Source organism: Lepidochelys olivacea (assembly GCF_965140295.1).
Source record: "Lepidochelys olivacea isolate rLepOli2 genome assembly, chromosome: 17".
In the NCBI taxonomy this organism is placed as follows: Eukaryota; Metazoa; Chordata; order Testudines; family Cheloniidae; genus Lepidochelys; species Lepidochelys olivacea.
In genome coordinates this window covers 2,383,827-2,389,960 of record NC_140427.1, presented here as the reverse complement: position 1 = coordinate 2,389,960, position 6,134 = coordinate 2,383,827, and positions in this window count along the sequence as shown.

Below are 6,134 nucleotides of genomic sequence, written 5' to 3'. Positions count from 1 at the left end.
CTCAGCTTCCTCCCACCTCGGCCGGGGGCTGCGCTGGCTTCTCCCCGGTACTGCCCCATGGCCCTGCCCCAGCCCCCTGCCTGCCTGGCTCCCGCAGCCCCTCGGCTGGGCCTGCAGTGACCGTGCCCCCCGGCCAACATCCCCTCAGTGCCCTGGTGGCAGCCAGGGGCCCCATCTCAGAGCTGGGTCATTGGGCACTAGGTTCCATCCCCATGTCCTCGCCTAAGGGCCCCGTGTCACACCCTCTCCTCCTGTGAGACACATGGAGGTCCTGGGCTTTCACCTGACCTAGCAACCTCAGTGTGGCCCCCAGGACCTCTCACTATGTCACTGGTACCCCCCTGTACCACGACCACTGGCTCCTCCCCAGCACTGCACATAGATCTGTCTGGTGGACTTCTTGAGACAGAAGTGCTGGGAGGAGCCACTGGTCACGGTCTATGCAGGGTGTAGGTAGGAGAGAGGTCCTGGTGGCCGCTAGATTAAGAGATTGAAGTCCAGGACCTCCATGGCAGCGTTCTCTGAAATACTTCCAGTTCCATGCGCAGGGCCAGACAGACAGGCAGAGCTGTCTCCATACAGGGTCTCCATGCAGGGAGGAGACGGTGCTGTTTGGAGGAGGGATTTGGGTTTATTAGGAACTGGGGAACCTTTTAGGAAAGGAGGAGCCTATGCAGGAAGGATGGGCTCCACCTAAAGCAAAGCAGAACCAGATTGCTGGCATGGAAAATTTAAAAGGTCACAGAGGAGTTTTTAAACTAAAGGCTGGGGGAAAGCCGATAGGTGCAGAGGAGCACATGGTTTGCCAGACATCCATTAAGGGAGGATTTATTAAAGGGGATACTCTGCATCCTCGTTAAGAGGAGAGGATGGAAGTATAAAGTAGAGGTGGGAACTGAAGAGAAACAGTCAAACAAAAAAGAGTCCCATTTGATTACATCACATGAAGGCAGACAACTACATTTTAACAAATTTTAGAAGTGCTTGTGTACAAATGCTAGAAGTTTAAATACTAAGATGGGTGAATTTGAGGGCCTGGTATTAAATGAGATACTGAAATAACAGACATCACAGAAACTTGGTGGAATGACAGTCATCAGTGGGAGACAGTAATGTCAGGGTACAAAATCTACAGGCGTGACAGAGCAGGTCACATTGATGGGGAAATGGAAATGAAACCCTACTGAGGAAAAGAGAAAGGAGTGTAAACTCTGGCAAGCCAAATGTAAACGTATAAAAAGGCAAGCCAACAAAGAATTTGAGGAGCCACTAGCAGAAGACACAAAAACTAAAGGAATTTTTTCTGGAAGTATATCAGAAGCAGGAAACCTGCCAAAGAGCCAGTGGGGCCTCTGGACAGCCAAGGTGCTAAAAGGAGCACTCAAGGAAGACAAGGCTGTTGCAGAGAAGCTACATTAATTTTTTGCATCTGTGAGGTTGTGAGGGAGATTCCCACACCTGAGTTATTCTTTTTAGGTGACAAAAATGAGGAACTGTCCCAGACTGAGGTGTCTGTCAGTAGAGGAGGTTTTGGAACAAATCGATCAATTAAACAGTAATAAGTCACCATGACCAGGGGGTATCTCCCAAGAGTTCTGAAGGAACTCAGATATGGAATCACAGAACGACTAACTGTGGTATGTGACCTATCGGTTAAATGCGCCTCAGTACCAGATGCCTGGCGGAGAGCTAATGTAACAGTGATTTTTTAAAAAGGCTCCAGAGACGATCCCGGCAATTACAGGCCAGTAAACCTAACTTCAGTACCAGGCGGACTGGTTGAAACTACAGTAAAGAATAGAATTATGAGACACACAGATGAACGTGATTTGTTGGGGAAGAGTCAACATGGACTGTGTAAAGGGAATTCAGGCCTCACCAATCTGATAGAATTCTTTGGGGGGGTCAACAAGCATGTGGACAAGGGGGATCCAGTGGATAGAGTGTACTTAGATTTTCAGAAAGCCTTTGACAAAGTTCATCACCAAAGGTTCTTAAGTGAACTAAGCCATCACGGGAGAAGAGGGAAGGTCCTTTCATGGATCAGTAATGGGTTAAAAAACAGGAAACAAAGGGTAGGAATAAATGGTCAGTTTTCACAGTGGAGAGAGGTAAATAGGGGGGTCCCCAAAAAATCTGTACTAGGACCAGTGCTGTTCAACATATTCATTAGTGATCTGCAAAAGGGGGTGAACAGTGAGGTGTCAAAATTTGCAATCAATATAAAATTACTCAGGATGGTTACCTCCAAACAGTTACTCTTTTGCTTCAAAGAGCTACAAAAGGATCTCCCAAAATTGGGTGACTGGGCAACAAGGGCAGATGGAATTCAGTGTTGATAAATGCAAAGTAATGCACATTGGAAATCGTCATCTCAACTATACTTACAAAATTATGGGGTCTAAATTAGCTGTGACACTCAAGACAGATCTTGGAGTCATTGTGGAGAGTTCTCTGAAAACGTCTGCTCAATGTGCAGCAGCCGTCAAAAAGGCGAACAGTGTTAGGAACCATTAGGAAAGGGACAGATAATAAAGTGGAATAATGCCACTGTATAAATCCATAGTACACTCCCACAGCTGGAATACTATGTGCAGGTCTGGTAACCCCATCTCAAAAAAAGATCTCTTGGAATTGGAAAAAGGACAGAGAAGGGCAAAAGAAATGAGTAGGGGTCTGGAATGGCTTCCATAGGAGGAGTGATTACGAAGCCTGGGACTTCAGCTTAGAAAAGAGGCAACTAAGGAGGGTACGACAGAGGTCTATGAAATCATGGTTGGTGTGGAGGAAGTGACTAGGGAAGTGTTATTTACCCCTTCACATACCACGAGAACCAGGGATCACCCAATGGAATGAATAGGCAGTGGGTTTAACACAAAGGAAAGGAAACGCACAGTCAACCTGTGGAACTCCTTGCCGGGGGTGCTGTGAAGGCAGAAGTATAACTGGGTTCAAAAAAGAATTAGATCAGTCTATGGAGGATGGTCCATTAGCCAGGCTAGGCAGGGACATAACCCCACACTCTGGGTGTCCCTAAATCTGACGGTCAGAAGCTGGGACTGGATGACAGGGGCTGGATCACTCGATAGTTGCCCTGTTCTGTTCATTCCCTCTGCAGAACCTGGCCCTGGCCCCATCAGAGGACAGGACACTGGGCTAGCTGGCCCATTGGTCTGACACAGTCTGGCCGTTCTTATGACAAAGGCCTGGGGGGGGGGGCCACAGTACCTGTTCCTGCAGGTGAGTGCCCCTGTGGTGGGATTCCTCTCTGCAGCGTGAACACCCACGTTTCTGGGGCAACTCAGAGACAGCAAAGGGGCTACGGAGGCATCTGCAGGAGTGGCAGGTCGGGATGATGTCAGACGGGACTGGGGCAGACAGACACAGGAAGCAGCAGGGTCTGTAGGACACACGTTTCTGGCTCTCATAGAATCATAGAATATCAGGGTTGGAAGGGACCTCAGGAGATCATCTAGTCCAACCCCCTGCTCAAAGCAGGACCAATCCCCAATTTTTGCCCCAGATCCCTATGAGTTTCATGTTTCTGCCTCTCAAAAGATATTTACTATAAACAAATTCAGCTATAAAGTTTAAACTATAAAAAGGCTGAATATTTCTATTCCCAGACACCTAGATACAGTATCCATCTACACAACGGCCATCTAGAGAAGTGACAGCTTTAAGCCTTCCCCTCCCGCATCCCACACTTACAACTCTTTATGTAACAGCTTGTAATTGATGATTTTGTCAGCAACTCCATTCCTATTTCTTGTAACTTGCTGCAGCTTTCTGTTCCACAGGCAGCCAAAGGCCCCTGCTCTCCTGCAGGTGATGCCATGCTTTCCCCTGTGCTTGGAGTGACCTTCCAAACTCCAGTCTCAACCCGCCCCTCCTAGCAAGGGCCCAGCTCACTGTGCTCCCCAGACCCCTTTCTCCCACCCTTGTTTTCCTGTCCAGTCTGCAAGTTCTGCAGGGCAGGGGCTGCAGCTTCGTACGTGCAGAGCCCAGCACAAAAGGGGTGCTACTCGGAGAGCCACAACAATGCGACATTCAGCCTTCCGAGAACAGCCCCCGCACGCCCAGCTGGGGTTGGCATTTTTCACCCTGTTATGTAGTTTTCCTTTGCATTGTTCAGCAGCTGCCATGCTCCACCCCAGAAGTGGCAGGGTGAGGTGGCATTTCACATACATACATATGGAGGGTAATGTAGACACCCATCAAATCTGGAGTGCTGCAAAAATGTCCTGGTTTATTGTCTTAGCCTCAGCACCCAGGCTACAACCCCGCCCTTCATCATGGGGACGGGATAATGGAGAAGCTAACAGCACTTGTCCTGTCCCCCCCGGTGAATGCCCTCTGTCACTGGCTTCCCCACGTACAGCCAGCTCACCATTGGCACCAAGGTGCTAGAGAAAGGCAAGAGCAGGGTCACGACATCTCTTTGCAGGGAGGTGAGCTCAGCATGGCTCGGAATCAGGCTGGAGCTTTGGATTGTTCCCACTCCGAACGTGCACAGAGATTTCACTAGTGTTATTTATGTGTGTTCTAGGGTCCTGGCTTTTCTGGACAGAAGGAGCCATTATGATCCTGTAGCTAACCCAGGCCACAGCCTCTCAGCCAGTGACTCCCAGAGCAGCTGTTTCAGACCTATTTGCCTCCAGCACCAGCTGAGCTCAGGGCCCCATTGTGCTGGGTGCAGAACATGCCCCACAGAGCTGTACAGAGCAGACACGGGGGGGGGGGGGAGGGGGAAGTGACTTGCCCAAGGTTACCCAGCAGGACAGTGGTGAAGCTGGGAATGACACACAGGCCGCCTGACTCGCAGCCCGGTGCCCTGCGCTCTGGCCCAGTACAGATCTCCATGACGGTGTGCCTAGGCTGCGTGCTGTTCCAGCCGCGAGCAAGCCTTTATCGCAGACACCTCCCCAGGGCAGCGTCAGTGCGCCCTGCCTGATGATCTCCGTCCGCAGGGGCCGAGGGCCTTGCCCGCCAGGCTTGGGCTGGCATCTAAGAGGGCAGCCCCTCATTCTAAAGACTAGGGAATGGACGGTTAAGTACCAAAGCTCAGCTGTGAGCAGCCCCCGGGCATGAGGCTGGGAGCCAGCCACAGGGGAGTGGGTTCCCCCAGAGTAGAGCCCGGGCCCATGTATTGACCAGGCTTCTCCCCGCTGATGGCGCGTAGGTGGGCAGAGGCTGGGCTCTGCGCTGCGCATGGGAAGTGGCACAGATGGATGCTTTGGAGGCAAAGCCCCCGGATGTTTCAGAGCAGGGCCCAAGCTGCAGAGCTGGCATCTGGGTTTGGAGCCACGGCTCCTGACTCCCGAAATGTAGTGGTGTTGGGAGCGGCGGGGTGGACCAGCCAGCTATTGCCGTGTGGGGTGGGGGGAGAGAAACCCAATTCCACTTTAACTCTCAGCTTTCCCTGTGTAGCTTCCTCCTCCGCTATCTTATCTGGATTCCAGACCTGGAGGCGGCTGCTGAGCAGAACTAGCCCTGGGTGTGAGGTGCCAGGCCTGGAGAGCATGAGGAAATGTGAGGAGGACACTTAGGAAGCTCTCCCAGGCATTTGGGGGGGGGGGCAGAATAAGAGAGAGGGGGAGGGGAAGACAGCTCAGCTCAGGGACCAGGCAGAGACTGGGTGACTTTCATCATCAGTACCTGCTGCAAAACCAAGCCCCAGGGTAACCCGCACACCTCCTGGGTGTGGTGTTTTGTCCCATCTGGTGGCACCAAGACCAGAGAGCCTATGAGTCTGCTCTACAGCCAGCTGGCTTTTAGCTCCTGCACTAAGCTCCAGAGGTCCCAGGTTCGATCCCACCCACCAACACCCAAGGTCTGTCGGCGTTACACCAGGTCAGGGCCCGGTTGTGCGAGGGGCTGTGACAAGTGACAGAGACCCTCCTGCCCCAGAAAGCGCCTGCTCCGGGTGTCAGAGAGGCCAGGCCTGGTGGTGGGGTGTAGAAGTCCCTGCCAGCCCCATTGCAGCCGGTGCTAGATCGGGGGTCTGTGGGTCGCACCACAGAGGGTGTAAAGGAGGAGAAGGTGGCATCTTTACAGATGGGGATGAGGATTTTCCCCACGCACGGAGGGCAATGGGGGAGAGCAGCCAGCTAGGCAGCCCCACCTCCGAAATC